We start from the raw sequence: 18,030 nt of genomic DNA, 5'->3' as shown, positions 1-18,030 counted from the left end.
AATAGAGTGATTTTTTTTGCTTGTGTCTCACCTCGATTGAATTTATCGCGTCTTAGCTAAAATCGATTCTTTTGTTTCACCGACATACATGTCTACTATACGAAAAGAACATGAGTTGACACATCTCCATTTCCTCGTGCCTTGATGCAATGTGATGTACACGTGTGCGAAGAAGCTTTTCCACCCAATTTACATTCACATTTTCGAAAAAACATATGAAAGAGCAAATTGCACATTTTGAAGTACATGAACTTTAACTTTCACATCACTAGATTTTGATTGGTCGTTTAAACAAAGTTCGATCACAAACCAAACGCGCTGATAACTTTGAAATCTCTAAAATTCATTTAAAGAAAAAAAGCAACAACACATAAATGAAACGAAAAGAAAACGACTGTGGGAATGAAGAAAGTCGCGATCAAATATTACATGGTTTGCTTGTGCGCTAGTGTTGTTGCTTTTGTTCTTTTCATATTTTGGAATAACTACTGATTTGAATTGAAATTTACATACTTTTTGCACATTTTCACGCTTGAACTGTTTAATACCGTTTGAAAGCGGCAAAACAAAATTCTCAATTCAATTGCACTTGATGGATATTGTCAATCACTTGCGAGCTCGTTTCGTTCCATGCAAATGATAACGGAAAATATTGAATCTATTTTAGATTGAAACGAACGAAACTTTTGATGACCCAATAAAAAACACCGAACAATCCTCAAAAACTTTGATTTCTTCTCCAAAGAATAAAATAACTTTGAGCTGTGTTTTTATTTCAATCTCTGTTTTTTCTTCGTTTCAACTCTATACCGTGTTTGGCTCTGGCTTCTTTCCGTTTTCGCTACTCATTTTGCTATTTTGTTTTTTTTTATCACTGCTGCTTTTTTTCTGTGAAAATCTTTGATTCCGCCAGATGCATAAGTTTTTTTTTTTGCTTAGTGCGCCTTTGTCCTGAGCCGCTTAAAGTGCTGGCGAATAAAACAACGCTAAATAAAATAGATATGCAAATATTTCGTATATATATTCGAATAAATAAAAAAACGGAACATGAAGTACTGTCTGTCGTAAGCGCACTTTTTGCCTTCTTTCTATTGCGAATTCATTGGATCAGAGCGACAAATTGCAGGAATGCGATTTGTTTAAAAAAAAATTGCGAGATCTGAATTTTAAAATAAAATGTAAAAATGACGAAAATTCAAAATTGCTATGTTTAAACTGTGAAAAATACATCGATAACATTGGCTATTTCATAGCACGGTGTATCGTCAGGATACAAGTGACGTATGAGTTAGTTTTTTTCTCTTTTTTCAACATACCGGATGATCACAATCGGTCACAATGTTTTTTTCACAAAAAAAAACTGGCAGAATAAAAACAACAAATGTATGTATACATTCGCTCCATTTTTCCGTCGTGTCATTTGCCAAATAAATAATGTATGGTTTGAAGTAGCTTTGTACCACCTTTCGGGGATTTTGCTTTTAGTCCAAATTAAAATAGGAAAAAAATGGGAGAACACACGCATGCGATATATATCTCGCATATATATATATATATATTCAAAGCGTTAAAAAAAATAAAGATGACGAAAAACATTGAAAGCAGCAACAACTACGCTAGTAGCATTAACAAATGCTCAAATGTATACCATACTACTGAAATTGAAATGACGATAGTCCAAAATAAACAGTTTTCACACGTTTTCCAGCACCAGCAAAATGGTGATGCTAACATCTAGAACGATGGATTTTTAAAGCGCAAATAAAAAAGCATGCACACACACACACGCCAACAAAAGATTAGTGACGAATATACATTAGAGTGTGAGCCAAAAACGGTATTCGCGTCCTGTGACAAAAAAAAAACATAATAAAATAGCGGGAAATATCGCCAGAGAGCATTGTAAAATCGAATAGGATGCGAATAAATCTCGCATATTGCCGTTAGTGGTTGGAATTTCGGTGATATTGGCATGATCCATATAATGTAATTTACTGACTCTATCTCTCTGTCTCTTAGCTGTATCCACATAGACTTTCCTTTCCGCTTTCAAAACAAAGCGCTCACTCATTCGTGAAACTATTGCACTGTACACCGTTAACAATTCAATAACTTATTTATATTCGGTGTGCGAAAGTCTGAGTGTTAGAGACATAGTGAATTGAGTGAACGAGGGCCATAAGCAAATGTTAAAACGTCAATGTGAATTTCATTCGCGATGCAACCTCTACAGCATATCGACAAATATCGGTACAGAGAAATGAAGCCGAATCAAATTCTCCATTCATATTTTAAATGATTTGGCATCGGTGCGTTTTCAAAGAATGGTATGGATTGCAGTCGTTGTCGTCGTCATCATTGTAGAACTCTCAGCGTTCGGCGTTCACATGATTGGACTTATTTTCTTTCGTTCGTTCGCGCTCACTTCAATGAATTTGCTTCATTGACATTCGTGAAATTCCGACGATATCGCATGTTTGATGATGATTACCGGTTGTTTTATAGCTTCGTTACGATACGATGATCGATTTTTCTCTTTCCATTATAATATTTTTGATTCTCCAACCGCCGAGTCTATCCAACTGCTGAAAATGACCTGCTTTTTTATTCATGAAATGAAATACTTTTGAAACGTAGTTAGCATTAACTATAATTTACCATAAGGTGATTCATTTTTTTCTTTCGTTCTAACATAAATGCAATGCTAGCCCGCCATCGGCAAAAACGGTATAGGCAACAGAAGAAACGCTGTGTACGACGTCGAAAGATTGATGTGGTGCTGATTTGTTTTGAGGCAAAGCTTTTTTCGATGCCCTTTTTTTCATTGCCATTTTTACAGATTGCTTCTCTCTGACTCACCAGAGTGAAAAAAGTGCGTTTTATTAAACAAACAAAAGTGGCGAAGAAATAAAAAGCAAAAAGTTTATGAGAGTGGGAGTGTCAAATGAAAAGCACACAGAAACACACAATTCTTCGTGTAAGAAGAAAGAAAAAATTAAATACAATTATTTTGTAAATTCTGTATGGAGCGATTGTTCTATAGCGCCGAACTGTACACATACGTCATACATAGTTGCATAAATCTATTTTCAATCATATTAAATAATAATCGAATCAAACCCATCACCCGTAAAAATTTCACACACAGACACATATAGGTGGCGCCGATTTAGCTGACACTTCAATCTTCGGATATAATCACATCAAAATAATCACGTAGACACACTTTCACCTTCAAGCTAATGAGAAATCAATTATTATTTCAATAACTTTTTTTCTTCACCTGGCTTTTTTCTCTCGTTGTTTTTTTTTTGTTTTGTTATAATCTATATCCCTATCTCTCTCTTCTATCTCTCTCTTCTATCTCTTTCTAGCATTTTTACTATGGCTCGGTGTTTTTGAGGCCAATTTTCATGTAGGCATAAAATCAAAAGAATCAACAAATTCGTAACGATATCGACGCCGCTATTTAAGACACATACACACACCCATAAATTGACTTTTGGTTTAACTTTCGCTTGAAGCAACCAAAACACACTCTCAATTCAATCCATTCTGTTTGATCTAAATGACTCTTTAGAAATGTGTGCGGCGTAAATTCTAATGGAGAAACTAAATTGCGTATAAAATGGAAAGTGATCGAACAATATATAATATAAACGGTAGTGCATATTGAACCGTGTGTATCCAAAAACGGAAAATAATTCGGGCTGAAACACTTGATAATTTACAGAAACAAACAAATACTATTTAATGCTCTTGGCATATGACTTGGAACACACGAGCTTTGGCATCACAATTGGATGCGTTCCATTTCATATTCAATCAGTTTCGGTTCGAATACATTACATCTCGATGAACAGTGAATATTAGTTTCTATGCGGCAATGGTTTAAAAACCATTTTCAATATGATGTTCTATTCGCATTAAACGAGATTAATTTATGCACAAAATTATTACGAAAGTAACCTTTGGCCAATTCTTTGAGCCCATGATATTGCATTAGAATTATACAAAGAGTGAGAGCAAAAAACCACATCAAATTGATGCCAAAGCTTATTCATTTATGAGTCTCAAATGGCCTGTCAAATTATTAAAATGAATGAATTTAAAAAAATGTGTGGATACATATCCATGTACATCATAAATGGCTCAAATGAATTTCAAAATGCTAGAAGTTTTAATTTAATCGTCATTGAAACCCAATTTTTCGGTGAAAATATCAGACCGCACCGTTTTATGCATACAAACACAAACCGATATTTTCATTCAAAATTTTTGAATGTGCCGCTTTATGCATCACTAGATCCGTGAAATTTAATTTTCAGTGTGAATTTTAATTAACGACTATAGATATGAACACGCAACATAATTACAAACGAAATATATGTATCGGCTATAACTTTGTATTGAAGGTTCGTTCCAGTATTCACACTTGCTGACATACCGACAGTGTCCATAGCGCCATCATCGAATACACGCGCACACACACACATATGCACACAACGATTGAAATAAGCGTTTTCAATCAATAATAATTAATTATTAAAGTGTATTCGGCCGAGAGCCTCGTATTTTATCATCATAAAATTCCGGCAAATTCCCATTGCTGAGCACGAACAAAAATGTTTGAACATCGACGAACCAACGAACGAATAAATCAAGTCATTGAAGTGCTACAGCATGAAGAAGCAAAGTATGACTAGTTACAAAAGAAAACTGCGGCCAATTTATTGATGCCATTTGATAGGCCAGACAATAACAAAACTTTTATCAAAGTGCAAGTACCACAAAGTATCGAATGTCGCAAAATTTATGTTAGCTGCACTAAGCAAGATAAATCATTTTGAACTTCTATTCATTTTAATTTCTCTTGATTTCTACTTTACCGGACTACACGCTCACTTCTTCCCTTCATCTACTTTCGTTCTATCTGCTTGTCCTTTTTTTGTTTTTCACTCGCCCAAATCGTTTCGAATTTGACCAAGCATTTGGCACATGCATACTCTCCCGCATTGATAAAGTATATTCTTATCTTTGCACTCGGTTGGCTGCAAATTCACATTCGAAATTCAGTGAACACCTTTTTGGTATCATAACTTCTTCTTCTTCTTATTTCTATGCTTATTTCTGCTGAAGTTTTGTGTCTTTTTCTTTTTCATTTCTCCATCATCGCATTTCAACGATGTACGGTTATGAAGTGGTGCGTAAAAATTGAGAGATTTGACGAATGGTTTACGTTCATACGCGCGCGCGTGTGTGTGTAGCGGTGATGACGGGTGGCTGAAGGCATGACTGTTTTTTTGATGTTTTGATTTGAATTTGCAGCATATGTTTTTCTATGACACATTTATTCGAAACGCACATTCAATCCAATCAACATTTGGAATTAAAGTGTAGATATATGATGCATAAGATGCTTGTGTGTCGACATTGAGCAGCGTTAATTTTATGTGGGTGTGTGTGTGAGTCTATTTCAGAATGAAAGAACCCTAGGCACAAATAATAAATCTAAAAAATAAACACCAGACCGAAATCAATTGTCCGCACATACATAAACTATGCATGTATACATATAAAATCGGTCACACCAGCCCCCAGAGCCAAATGAAATACAAACATTCCCATTTGAAACAAAGCACTTTGAATATTCTTCTCTTTTTCTTTTATTTTTCAGACTCTCTCACTCTCCCATCGAGATATTTCCGCTTGTCAAATATAATTGGGCAAAGTGAAGCTGGTGGGATTCATTCGTCAATGCTCTGGATTTTGGATTTCTTGAGCACTTTGCCGGCCTCATTCTTTTATTTGGCCACATTCTTGTTTGCTTGTTCATTCGCACAGTTGAAGAGGTCGAAATAATATATCACATTACACACTCGATTGCTATCGCTTCTTAACGTCTACAGAGATTTTCTTTTCGATAAAACCAAGCGAAAAAGTTTTAGATGAACAAAAAAAAACATGCACATACAAATAGCAGCACACATACAATTCGCTTCGAAATCGAATTCTCTTCGCTGCATTATATTTTTCGAGTCGTTAGCCATTTTCTTTGGCTTTTGATCAGTATGCAAACAAAATTCATGTTTATATCAATTGTTAGGAACAACGTATAAATCATATGAAAAGTGCTCGCATGAGTGGAATCAACGCCAAGAGAGAGAGAAATAAAGGAGAATGGGGCTACTAGAACCCATTTGAAATGATTACTGGTGTGCAGAAAATTGAAGACAACCAAACGTTTGGGTGTATTTTTTTAGTTATATACGTGCCGCTATTTTTTTATAGCGTGTGTTGCATGGAACTGAGGAGAGTTACAATATTTTACGCCAAATTAAATTTAAGCTTTATTTTGGTCGTATTATGACCAACTGCTTGTACGTGCAGTTTTATTATGATTTACTTTTGTTCCTTACGATTCATATATCAAAAAACAATCTTAGGCACATCATTTGACAATGAATTAAACGTCCAACGTCTGATTTCTCTTCGGATGCGAGGATAAAACCAAATAAACCAAAATAAAATACGAAAATTTCGCATGAAAATAATAAATACGATAGACAGTTACCCCTGTCAAAAAGGATAACACGAGTGAGTAGACGAGGCAATCACATGTATACAGAAGAGAAAAAATGACGAATAGAATGACGGACGTCTGAAAACCTTTATTGAAATTGTTTTATTAATTTCACATTTTCTGCACACACACATTCATTCACATACAGGTCTATGCTGCGTATTTTCTCATCGTAGGACGAAGTTCTCCATTTTTTTGCGTTTTAAGAAAGTAGAGGTAACTGTATTACTTCTCATACATATCTATATTTATTAATAGTATGGATGCATTTAACGATGACGACGTCTCGGATCATGTTAATAAAAAATTCACAAAGTAATCAGCTGAAATGAAAACGGTTGGCATCGAAAATGGTTTTGGACTCGACAACCATGTGACCAATTTCTTAACGCTTACAAGTCACCCCATTCCGAAAACAAAGTTGAAATCTTTCAGAATTTGGACACACGTTTACGGTGTAAAATACGGGTGTGTGTGTGTGTGTTGTAATTTTATTAACGAAAAATATGTGGCTCGAAATTTGTTGCGGCCAAAAGGAAAAAAATGTATAAATGTTAAAAATAAAATGGTTATCCTCTCTCTTGGCAAAATGTTCAACATATGAATTATGACCATCTTCAATACAATCAAATGTCACATTTCGAATATCATTGATACCATCAAAGTGTGATTGTTTCGAATGTGCACGTTTTATATTTCGAAAATGTTTGTAGAATACCGCCAGTGAAAATCGCATTGCGTTTCAATTTACATTATTTATGACGATTTTGATTTTGTATTTGTTGCACATGGTCAACGAAATAAAACTGAGAGGCAAAAAAAGATATCAATTCAATAGCTTTCATCTAAACATCGACAAACAATATGTTTATTGTGTGTTAGTACAACATGTACACAAACTTACACATTCTGTCCGCTTTCATATTTTGATTTTACGATTTCAAGTGCCTGATGGTGTACTTTACCGTCATCACGTGGTGTACATTTTGGTTACACACAAAAACTTTCAATGGATTTTTTTTTTGCTGTTGGTGTTGTTCTCCAACGGCAAATATAGATGCTTACACAAAAAATCCCCAAACAAATAGTAAAGGTTCGATGTGAATACAAATGAAAATATCAAAAATAAGAAATTGCTGAGTCTGAGAAACATGAATACATCATATAAAGACTCAAAGAAAAAAACAACAGCAGCAAAATATACCGAACGGACGCCGTTATTTTGAATGGGCAACTTGTGGATTCTCTCCTTGTGATATTTACAAATATTTCGTTTTTTTATTTGACTAGTCGCGTTTCAACCATATTTTCAGTCGAAAAATCATTTGAATTGTGATAAAAAGAGTGATATTGGTTGGTTCTCAATGCAAAATGTCTGCTTCTTGAAATTGTTGTCATTTTAGTTGCGTCAAGTGTCAAGAATAGCGCGAAAGAATACCAAACATCAAGGCTATACACACAAGTACCGTAGAGATACTTTAATGCAACCGACAAATGTGAAAGCAGTCTAGAAAATAAGAAAAAAGGAATGCAAAACATGGAGCACAAAATGAATTCGTATAAAGCTAGACGTTGCGGAGTAAAATACATTCAAACATATATAAATGCAACAAAACAAAAAATTACACTCACACACACACAAATTGAACAAAGAATACGAGAGAGTAAGCAAAGAAACATAGAGTACAATGGATATGCAACGCACCACGCTAAAATAACAGAAAACATTTTAATTTTGAAATGATTTCGCAGCTCACCTGTTTTAAGCGATGTACCATTTTCCATTTCGAGAGTTGTCTCTGCGTGGAATGTTTGAATTGTATTTTCATCACTGTGTTATCATGGCTGTCGCATTATAACATACGTCCCACTTCCAAGCGATGACTCTGTCCCCGTCAAATGAATAAAAAAGAATAAAAAAAAGGTTAGAATGACAGATAAAAAGGTATACACAGTGAACTTAAAGAGAGAGAGAGGAAGAGACGACGTGGGGAGAGAGAAACCGAAAATGTGTAAGAAATAGTTGATTCATGAAGAGAAATGAAAATAATAAACGAAAAGTAGTTTGGCGAAAAATCAAATGGCATGCTACAATGCAAGCACGTTTCGCGCTCAGCAAATATAACGTGCGGACTTTTGTATCAGAGTGCATAACGAGCGAAGCGAACAAAGAAACAGAGGAAAGAGAGGAACAAGTACAAAAGCAGAGAGAAAAAACAACAACGAAGAATTTAAATCAAGTGTAACATTGTTCAGTGCGCTCGAACAATTTAATGAGCAAGTAGCATAAAGTATGACAGTTTGGAGACTATATCGAATTTAACTAGTCGACAAAAAGTGAACGAAATATAATCGAATTAACGTAGATTTAAGGAGATTCCATTCCCTCCATCGTGTACATTATACACTTAATGTTGTTGGACAGTTTAATGGGAAACCCGTGTGAAAATCAAATGAACAACAGACTATTACTAAAAAAACACCGATAAACGATTACAGTTAACGGTGACTGGCATTTTCAAAGTCATATAGTTCACTAATTTGAAACTTTTTTTTCTCTCTCTCTCTCTCTCTCTCTCTCTCTCTCTTCGACAATTACAATTAGATAAAATTACTATTTTTCTACTGAATAATCAAACAATTTCGATCAACATGAGTCGACGGTTGCAAGTCAAAATATATTCTCACGAGGGAATATTTGTGGTTGTTGTTGTTGCGGTTGCCTTCGTCGTCGACTATGTTGTTATATTTCAAAAACGCACCACATGTCATTGGGGATATTTGCATAGAATATTTCATTTCGTTGTTATAGTTTTTGCACATTCCCATTTTTTATTCAATTTTCTTTTGCAATTTTGTTCACCGAACTGGATATTGTAATGCAATATTTAGTGAAGCGCATCAACAATTCGTGAATAAATGGGGAAAAAAGCCACAAAAAGCACATTTCGTTCAATGAAACATCAATTCTGGCTGCGTTTGTATTTGTACCGATGGCAACAATATTTTATGTAATTTTTTAGCAATATTCCGGTGACAGAAAAATATATATAGTCATATCAATTCCACATACCGAATTGGGGTGCTTTTGAATGCGCTCCACCGATCGGAAATTGAATGCATTCGGATGCTACAATTTTACAGCAAATCAATTTATTTTTCGATTGGAATTTATGGAAGACGCAAGGCCACCTGATAGCGAATTTCAAACCGATTATAAACAATAGCATAGTTCACAAATTAATCTCATCGATGTCAAATTCATCGCCGATGTGCGAGTGTAGAATGCTACACAAATATCATTGAGCACATACAGAATATGCGGTACGCGACTCGATCTTTCATGGCTTGTCAAAAAATGCGAGTGAAAGAGAACAAGAGAGCGAGAGAGAGGAAACCTTTCATGAAAATTGCATCATGCTCATCTAAAATTCTTGCACTTATGTCATATCCGTTTCTTTCAAATTCAAAGCGAACGAGGTTTCGAGTGTGTTTTGAAATTATCAAATTTCATAGCGCACAAGAAAATCGAATGCGTGAAATTTTTATTTTGATATTCGCGCGCGCAATTTGAAGTTCACATCGTACAACTGCATTGGATCGTCGGTGTCAGGTCATATGAAATGGTATTGTCCAAACTCATTTCAAAAGTAACTGCAAAAGACACAGAATGAAATGAGAAGATAAACAGAAGAAACGACGTTAATAACAGAATAAAAACAACAAAATGTGCTAACGAACTATGATCCCAAAAGCCATCTCAAGTAAAAGCTTGGAAATCAAGTCAAGTATTGTTTAGTTAATGTCATGTTCTTTTGTGCTGATTCATACAAAGTTTTTATTATGATTGTGATTATTTTTTTGTTGTTGCTTCTTTTGTTTTGTTTTCGTCGTTCGTTTTTTTTTTGCATCCAAAATCCAGAGTTCTTTTGTAAATGCCTTTCCTTTTCCGTACCCTCTCCCTTTTCTTTTTGATTTTTTTTCGAGTCTCTTTTAAATTACACTCAATCCAGTTCCCAATTATTTTATTTGTGTGTATTGTTCCATTTGATTCGATGTGTTTGTGCGTGTATACGTCTTTATTTTCACTTCAATTTGACCCGAAACATAAGTGACGTGATTCTTGTCATTTTTCTCATTATAGCAATTGGAAAAGTTTTGTGATGTTTTCGAGAAGAAGAAAAAAAACCGTTCACAATGCACTTATGGATCATTTCGTTTGATTTTAAACGATGAAGATCTTTTTTACTTTCTCTCCCTTTCATTGTGCCATTTTCGCCATCAAAACATTTGTTTTCCTGAATAATGGTATTGATAATATCTTAAGTTGAAAATTCATAATATCGGTTTTTCAATCGGCTCATTGATCGATATTTTGATCCCATTTTCATCCAGCTCCCTTGTGTGAACAAGTCTAATGCTACGAAATCTTTGCCCGCCGATGAATTAATAACTGCTAACTTGTAAACTCAGGCCCGAAAAGAAAGAAAGTCAACCTTCTTTAAGCTTTAGGGGTTTTGAAGCGACTGTTTTGCTATGCACACAACACACTTGCTCTCTTACTCTCATTTAAACGATGATAAGAAAGAAGCGCAAAAAACACAACACTCGTATTTTAAATGTTCAAAGTAAACCATTTCAGTGTTAATCGAGTTTATATTCGTATTTTCTTTAAAAAAACAGAATTCTGCCTATCAGACACCACGAGATAGAAAAGAACACACAAACACATTCCTTTTGCTTCTTTATTTGGTCTACTTACTTTCCCCACCTTTGTCGCCTGCAGAGACTTTCTTTGTTGCTGCGTGTGAGAAGAGAAGAGACAAGGGAAATAAATTGAGAGAAGATAAAGTAGAAAAAAAAGAAACAGGTTTTGTTACAAAAGTAAGCATTACGAACGAAAAAAAAATATATATATTTACAAACACTTCCTCTAATTAACACCAAAGTCAATTAAAAAATTCCTAATTAATAATGTGAATGCACGTTCGCATCCCAGATTATTATTATTATTATATGAGACCATGTTGTTGGCTGATGAAATTTGATGTTTGCCTTAAGATATGACTTTTCTCTTCGCTTACTCACGCACTCTTTACATCTTGTATTATCTCTTTTTTTCAAGTGCGAATGCGACATCGCCACTGATTAACATTATCACGCTGAGATATTTTGAGAGTATTCTCTTGGGATTTACACCTCTATAAACTCCCTCTCTCCAAAAAAATGACACACACACACAGCGAAGAGCATTAATTTAGCATCTTAAATTTTCATCATTTTCAAACTGCAGCAACGGCCTACAAAACATTGCTTTTTGTTTCTGTTGAACATCGTCAGCAGCGCCGCATTAGTTATATTATTTAATTGTGTTTAATCAAGGAACACGACACAATAATAAACCTGCGGTAATGATTTAGGCGATTTTTGTTCTTTTGTCTGTCGTGTCATTTGAGCGCGCGTGATTTTATTGGATGAGAAAAAGCGAGACAGTAAAAGTGAACGTGTGTTTTTGTAATCATTTTCTGGTGTTGTACGCCAGAAAAAAACGGGGTAATTTGTTATTATATGTTTACCATTGCTGTGATTATTTGCGTGTATTTACTCGCACAATACGGTGCATAAATGTTGAGTGGAGCGTCTGATTTCATTTTCGAAATGAAAACCGTATTCGATAAATATTTTAAAAGGCGTCTGAATTAAAATCAATCTAGAAATCAATTAATTAATTTGCATAAACATTTATTTGCTGAAGGATACAATTCAATTTATTAATTATTCAATCAAATTCTTTGTGTTTTTTCGTCTTCTTCCTCTTTTCATTTTGCATTTTATTATATGAATTGTTCAATTTCGGTTTATACTAATTGGGTGTGCGCAATGTTTTGTGCTGTATGCAAAAAGTCATCATTCAGGACTTTTAAAAGTTGAAGTGTGTATGGGTAAGCATTACATTCGACGTACTAACGTGCGCATAGGAAGTTGCACTGTCAACGCAAAATAATTAAATGTGCATGTTGAGTCGAGAAATATAATTGGAAGAGCGTAATTCTTCTCTCTTTATTTTATTTTAAATGAAAACACAACTTGAATCTTAAGAGAGCGAGAGCCGGAGGAAAAAAATGAAATATTTTAATTTGTATTAATGCATTAATGTACCCACGTATGAGTCTACCGGAAAGGCAAAGAAAAATTATCTCTTTGATTGCGCGCGCGTATGTGTGTGTGTGTTGTAGAATGCATGGCACCGACTTGGAACAAACAAGATTTTTCAAGCACAACGAATGAACAGTAGTAATGCTTCTTTGTTGTAATCAAAATGGTGAAAAGCCCTTAATTCATCAATCCATGTAAATAAGTCCGTTGAGTATACTAACTCGCATTCCTTGGCATTAAATTGAGTGAATATATTTGCACGCATATGCATAAAATCAACAAAATGTTGAGAAACGATGCAGCAAAGAATTGAGAAAGAAAGAGACGGATAGCGAATGATTCTGTAATTCTGTGGCTAATTCCATTTGGGTCATGCGAGCAATTCTGAAGGCATGCATATTCTTGAGCTCAATGTTGAATATAGTTTATTGTTTGTGAAATGTACTCGCCGAATCGCAGTTTTCATTCTATATCAAAATCAAGCATCATCATCATCAGAGACCGCGCCACCAATATAACAACCGCTGCTGACGTTGTGCCATCCTACCGTATGCACTGTGCATCATTTGAATTTTAAATCATGAAAACGTACACGCATTTGCTCAAATTATTTCTTCTCTTTTTTCAGCTCTCGTATAGAGCTTTTTTTTAAAAAAACCTATAGTTTAGCACAGAGTAGTTTAAGTGAAATGATATCGAATAAACAAAAAATAAACCTCGGATTCACGTGCATAAAAATGAAATCCATTTTCCGATGAGAGAACTTGTTTATATAGATGTTGGATTTGAGTACCTTCATCTCTCTTTATTTTAATTGTACACTTGATACATGGTTATCTATTATCTGGCTTCGGGTATTTCATTCTCTTGTTTCTTGTGCTCTTCACATTTAATAGTTAAGCATCACAAAGTTATTGAATTAGACTAAAGAACTGAACCATGTAACCAACAATACGTATTCACTTACAAACATTTTTCATATCCAAATATTCTTACAATGTGCGATAGAGAGCTCTTTTTTATTGAATTTACTTGCAAACAATACATCGACATGGATAGATAAGAATGGTAGATTTACATTCGAATCGACTGAAAATGCCAATGTTAAGATGAGCACACTCTTTTTTTTCGCTTCCCCTCCTCCGTCTCTGTCTGTCTCTTTATCTCACGCCCACACTATTTGCGATGTGTTGTGTAAAACACAAAAATAGAAGTATATTCGAAATGCCTACGCTGATCTTTAACACTGAATATATTTTCCATATGCATATAACGTACACGAATATCAACTATATCTTGATATTTCTTAGGTGAATTGATGCTATTATCGAAGCGAAAACCTCTTGTTTAACATGATGTGTTCATGCTGCTTCATATCACACAAATGTCAGTGATTATTACAATTGAAGAAAATAGAAATAATAATAAGAAGAAAGAGAATATTGCGTATAACCAAACGGAAAGCACACACACACACAGAGAGAGAGAGAGAGAGAGAGAGAGAGAGAGAGAGAGAGAGAGAGAGAGAGAGATTGGCATCAACGATATGTTTTTGCTGTTACAATCGAACACGATGAGGCAGACGAAAAACAGAGCAAAACAATTACATACATCAAAAAATAAAATGCCAAAAGTCCAATTGCCTGTCCTTTTCATGTAAAAAGAAAATTTTCTTCTTCAATTCACTCGACTGATTTTCTTTTAAAAATGGACTCAATTCTGGATAAAATTGTACATTTCTCTCATTCTCTTGTTTTCATGTTTCCTCACTATCGTCAACACATATAGCTGTTTTTTCTTTTCGGAGCATAGCGATAAAATATCTGATTCAAAGGTATTTTCCCTTTTTCATGCCTATTCACTTCTTTTGATGATTTTTTGTCTATTCATTTGCTGCATGTTTGTTGTGTGATTAAATTAATTCTCTCTAGATAATTAACTATTAAATGATACACTGCGAAAAATAACGGTGCGTGAACTTTATGTATACATTTTGGACAGTGTACACAATTGATTTTTATCAAAAAAGTGGAATTGAATTTGTTGAGCTATTTTTCGATTTCGCATGAGAATAAGCAGACGTCAATTAATATACGACCACACGCAACGTATAAAAGTATGTATGTTTCAGTGTGCGATGTGAGTTGTTGTTAACATACTCACACATATACTGACACAACATTTAAGGAACTGATTCATTATTTTTCGATTCTTCTTTGGCAAATGTCATGTAAGATGCGTTTAATAATGATAATTTTTCATCGTTTTTAATCGTTTCATTTTCCCGAATATTCGCGTAACACAATGAATATTCATGTAGGGGCAATATTTATTCATTCGCTTGTGCGTGAGATAAATTAATGGTATAGGCTTAGTCGCTAAGTTCATGCATATGAGCGTACTTAATCGAGCGCCACAAATGGAAAAACGGAATTTTATAAATCTAGTTATTTTCCATTCTTAACGTAACTTTTTTTGATAGGGTTAAATCGTTACCAAGCATCAATTTCGAGTCAATATTATGTGGAAAATATTGATGTTTGATTTTTTAAGGGCTTCGCTTTCATCAGTAATACCTTCTCGGTATAACTGGTTAAATTTTGCACATATATATGCTTTTTGTCGATTATCCCGAATTTGTTTAGCTTTTGAAATTTGAATATCGTCGTAGTAAGCTTGGAACAGAGCTGTTCACCAACGTCCGTTCGTAACGCTTTTTTTTTATTTACATTTTGTTTATTCATTCGTTTGTAGAATTGTTTTAACCTTGCAATATTTGTTTACACAAATTAGATTTTTTTTTAAAATGAAAATCAAATTGTTTGTCGAGATGACTAAACCTTTGAATAGATTTTAGATTTTTATAATGTTTTTTTTTGATTTTTAATATATGAAAATGTAAATAAAATGTTCTTGGTGTTCGTTTACAGCTCTAGATCGGAATAATCCATTTGAATTGGGACGAAAGTACATGATCTTTTGCATTGTGATGTTCACAAAAGTTAGAAATGAAATGTAAAACGTAGTTTATCTAAAATCATGAATTCTCTCAAATGTATCATATTAGACTGATTTCAAATTATATCTTTCGATACGAGACATTTTCCGAATGATCGAATACAAAAATCTGCAGAGAAAAAAAATGTAAATCATATGTGTCAACACAAACATTACCCAAAATATAATCATTTTGACGAAAAATTGTCAGTCATTGTTCACGAGCTTAAATTTCAATCAGTGAAATTGCGACACCAGAAATGAAGAAAAAGAGAAAGAGATTATCCATATGGACAAAACACGAGAAGTGAACGAGTTTTCGTTGGTTAAAAAATTACCCAGAATTAGTTCTCATATTTATCACCATTATTTAATCTCTATTTCAATGCCACGATCTACGGTGTGTTTTTATTGCGATTCATGGTTATGTGTGGCTCTTCTGTCTTTGTCATCATTATTTTTCCTTGTCAGTGCGCTCTTTATTCTATACGATGACGCACAGGAACAACCACACGTACCAGCAAATCATTCCGACCAACATTGACTCGTTCGCTTTCTCTTCCTCTATCTCGTCCACAAAATCTTAACGGACCACGAAATTTTCATTTTCTCTCTCTCTATCTCTGTCTACCGACTCTGCAAGATTTACGGGCGATTTCCTTTTGCCAGCTCTCAAAATGAGATAGTCTCTTTCTCTCGCTGATATATATATCGAGACCCATAGACAAACTGGCACAACATTTGAGATTTAGAGAAGGAGAACGCAAGAGAGATGGAGTGCAGTAAAGCGGTGTTATAAGTGTTTAGTTCCGCCACTTTTTGAATTAGATTACCCGACAACAACAAAAAAATTTATGGAAAAAAAAGTAGAATAAAATAGATATTTGCAAAGCATGGAACAAGATTAAGGACTACCTTGTGTCAAATGTGTGTGTGAGCGAGGTGGCGGACAGGCCGAGAGATATTCTGCTTTCGATTTTGCGATGCGGTAATTTATGTGCTGCTTCCGAAAGTTTGGAAGGTGAGATATTGTCACGATTATGTGGTAATGTTTACTTTTTTTGTTGTCGAAACTGCTCGTTTCACTCACCAACTAAAACATTCACTTATATATCTCACAGTCTCCTCAACGGAGACATTTTCTTCATTTAAACGCGATCGCTTTATTTTATTTCAGTCTGAACGACATGGCAAATAATAATAACACAACAATAGTAACCAACAACAATAGCAGCAGCAGTGGCAGCGGTAACAAAAACCAAAACCGAGTAGAGAAAAAATGTTGGACAATTGCAATAAATCAAATTTCAACAGATTTCAATACGATGCATTTCAATTTTAAAGTTACGGACAAGAGTCAGAATGCGAGAGGCAATAAACAGTGAAAACAGAGCAACAAAAAATGCATAAATTTTCGAACACACTGAATCAATAAAAATTAATCGGTTAAATTTGATCGGAACGAATCGTTGCTGTTGTTGTTATTGTTGTTGTTGATGGTGGTTAACGAACAATTTTGCAAACATTCCCAAACAAAATAAAACCCGAATTGGGAAGAGCAAACAAGGAAAATTATTTCATCACAATACCAGTAACAACGCTCGTGATTGTTTTCGCTTTTTTTATTTTCAGTTGTTGTTGTTGTGAATATGTCTTTTTTTCTGTCTCTGAGTGTGTTTTTTTTTTCAAATTTATTTATTTATTTGTTTTCGATTATATTCGATTTCCAGGTCTTATTTGTAATTGAATTTCAATACCAACAATGCCAATGACAGTAATAACAATAAATGTTTTTCACATAATCACTTTTTAATCAACAAATCCGTTTCTATTATTATTTTTGTTTTCAGTCTTTGATTCTATTTAAATTACATTGTTTTTTCCATTTGAAATTTTATAGCGGAAATTTGCAAATGAATTTTAATTTAACAAAAAAAAAAACGATAAGAAATGTCTTGCATACAATCGGGTAAGTCACGCGTCTCTCGTAAGTTTAACGAATAAATTTCGTGTTCAAATGATTTCCTCACATATAAAACTGGATGTTTGCAACGGAATTGGATCGTGTGTTTTCAGCACAACATCAAAATCATAACTGATTTCAGCTCAATGAAATTACAATCACAAGTGGTGTGCACACGTTTTCGTCTAGCTGTGCGTTCTCCCTCTCTGGCTGGATAAACTTTCGTTTCGTATATGCTATACCGACTATTCGGAGCGTGCGATGGATAGAGCTTGAGAGAACAACATGATACACGGTCATATGAACGTGTGCGTTCTCTTATCCATTGGCG

The 18,030-nt window shown here is 34.3% G+C and overlaps 1 protein-coding gene across 6 annotated transcripts in view; it reads right to left on the bottom strand.

Annotated features, from left to right (window-relative positions):
- LOC116352261 overlaps nt 1-17,795 on the bottom strand; it is a 62,906-nt gene extending 45,111 nt beyond the window's left edge. Inside the window, exons 1-4 of one of the 6 annotated variants that reach the window (XM_031784722.1) lie at nt 17,700-17,795; nt 16,652-16,914; nt 11,346-11,384; nt 8,341-8,469 (exon numbers count right to left, since the gene is read on the bottom strand). The gene's annotated coding sequence lies outside the window, so the exon portion shown is untranslated. Of the gene's footprint in view, nt 1-8,340; nt 8,470-11,345; nt 11,385-16,651; nt 16,949-17,325; nt 17,421-17,699 lie in introns of those variants that run through there. The other 5 variants (XM_031784723.1, XM_031784721.1, XM_031784725.1 and 2 more) reach the window with 5 other exon arrangements.
- Between the last annotated feature and the right edge of the window lie 235 nt (nt 17,796-18,030).

This window comes from Contarinia nasturtii, unplaced genomic scaffold (assembly GCF_009176525.2).
Source record: "Contarinia nasturtii isolate CC-2019 unplaced genomic scaffold, AAFC_CNas_1.1 Cnas_scaffold_187, whole genome shotgun sequence".
NCBI lineage: Eukaryota > Metazoa > Arthropoda > Insecta > Diptera > Cecidomyiidae > Contarinia > Contarinia nasturtii.
Note: the sequence above shows the minus strand (reverse complement) of the source record. Positions and strands in the feature narration are given on the sequence as shown.